Genomic DNA, 2,509 nt, shown 5'->3' on the forward strand with positions numbered 1-2,509 from the left:
TATACATTACAAATATACTATGTATTTCATATGTATATACAGTAATAGATATGTACTATGCAATACGTGTATCATGTATTATGCAATATATATTACATATGTACTATGTAACGTGTATTATGCAATGAATATATATTACATAAGTATGTATAGTATTACATATATACCATGTATTTTATTATATATATGTGTGTGTGTACTACATTTGTACATACTTATATACATATGTAATACATAGAATATGTCCACGGACTTTTTGATCCATGGTTTTTCAGGCATCCACTGCTTGAAAATATTCCAAAACGTATCCATTCTAGATAACAAACCTTGATTTTCCATTGTATATAAGGGACACCATTTTGCCGTGACACTGGATTTAATGTGACTCACGCATCCAGAGATTTTGCTATCCATGGGGGATCCTGGAACCAAACCCCAGCGGATAGCAAGGTCCCACTGTATATTGTACATTATATATATATATATATATTATCTATATCGTGGGCCCTTGGTGTCTGTTGGGGTTTGGTTCTGGGACCCCTTCGTGGGCAACAAAATCCATGGATCTTTAAATCCATCCACAGCTTGAAAATATTTCAAAAAATATATAAATTCTAAAAAGCAAACCTTGATTTTGCCATTTTAAGTCAGGGACACCATTTTTACACTGTCATTGTATTCAATGGGACTTAAACATCCATGGAGGTTGTTACCCAGGAAGGGTTCCTGGAACCAAACCCCGACAGACAGCAAGGGCCCACTGAACATATTATATATACAGTGGGACCTTGCTATCCGCTGGGGCTTGGTTCCAGGATCCCCCATGGATAGCAAAATCTCTGGATGCTTGAGTCACACTAAATCCAATGTCACGGCAAAATGGTGTCTCTTATATAAAATGGAAAATCAAGGTTTGCTATTTGGAATTGATACTTTTTTGGATTATTTTCAAGCAGTGGATGCCTGAAAAACCATGGATCAAAAAGTCCGTGGATACAGAGGACTGACTGTAATACATATTCTATGTATTACATATGTATATAAATATTATGTACATATATAGTACATTATATAATCTTGGCTCCTTTCCCCCAAAGAACCCTTACAAAAGGGTTGCTGTATGTGAGAGTGCTTGAAGGGGGAGCTATGGCTTTGTGGGGGGCTGAATGTGGGTCTAGGGCTGCAGGAGACCAAAATCCAAGTCCCCACTCAGCCTTGGAAAGTCTTACCCTCAGCCGAAGGCAGTAACAAACCTCTTCTACAGAAATCTTCCTGGTGGTCTTCCTTCCAAGGACTATCCAGAGCTGACCCTGCATAGCTTTCAAAATCAGACCTGATCTGGTACCTCTGGAATATTCAGGCAGTTTGTCTGTGCCTTCCAGGTGGCTGCTGATTTCTGGCGACCCTATGAATTTCATAGGGTTTTCTTAGGCAAGGGATACTCAGAGGTGGTTTTGCCAGTTCCATCCTCTAAAATAGAGCCAACAGCACCGGGTATCCCTTAGTGGTCTCCCATCCAAGTACTAACCAGGACCAACCACCTGCTTAGCTGCTAACATCAGATGGGTATTTAGGCCCCCAGGAAAAACGACATCCCCACCCCATATTTATGTATGCAGTTCAACCAGCCCTTCAACAGAGTTCCTGATTTCTATTTTGTTACACACATGCACACATACACACACCTCCGTACAACACACAACACACAGCAGTTGCCATATTCATGAAGCAACAGAGAAATGTCCAGGAGACGCACACTTGGAGGCAGTCCTTGTGCTGAATTAGTTTAATTCAGTTAATAACCTGCCTTCTAACAGCAAAAGAATTCAGGGAGAGTAGCAATCCTGTGTAAGGGCAATGGAGCAGCCCCTGGGGAGAGTAGCTCTCTTTTTCACAGGGTCATCACTAAAAATGGGGATAGAGGGAACCCAAGAGAAAGGAGATGGAACAGAAGATAGTCCCTTCATTTCCAACGTATGGTGACCCTAAGGCAAACCTATTATGGGGTTTTCTTGGCAACTTTCTTCAGAGAGGGTTTCCCATGGCCACCCTGAGGCTGAGAAAATGTGACTTGCCCAAGGTCACCCAGTGGGTTAACATGGCCAAACCAGGATTTGAACCCTGGTCTTCAGAGTCCTAGTTCAACTCTCAAACTGGCTCACGCACCAGTGTTGAGTGTTGGACTATGACTCTGGAGACCAGGGTTCGATTCCCTGCTTGGCCATTAAACCCACTGGGTGACCTTGGGCAAGTCACACACTCTCAGCCTCAGGGGAAGGCAATGGCAAGCCTTTTCTGAACAAATCTTGCCAAGAAAAAAACACAATAGGTTTGCCTTAGGGTTGACATAAGTCGGAAACGACTTGAAGGCCCACAACAACAAAGAAAACCTAGATGACCCAAAATACACAAACCACTTCCCACCCTCCTTCTGGCATTTCCTAGTGTGGGTTTGTTGACCAAGAGAGTGCCTGAACGAACAGTTAAAAAATAAACGGCCACCCAAACC

This window comes from Sceloporus occidentalis, unplaced genomic scaffold (genome assembly GCF_023333645.1).
Source record: "Sceloporus occidentalis isolate IW3139 unplaced genomic scaffold, rSceOcc1.0.p SCAF_7, whole genome shotgun sequence".
NCBI lineage: Eukaryota > Metazoa > Chordata > Lepidosauria > Squamata > Phrynosomatidae > Sceloporus > Sceloporus occidentalis.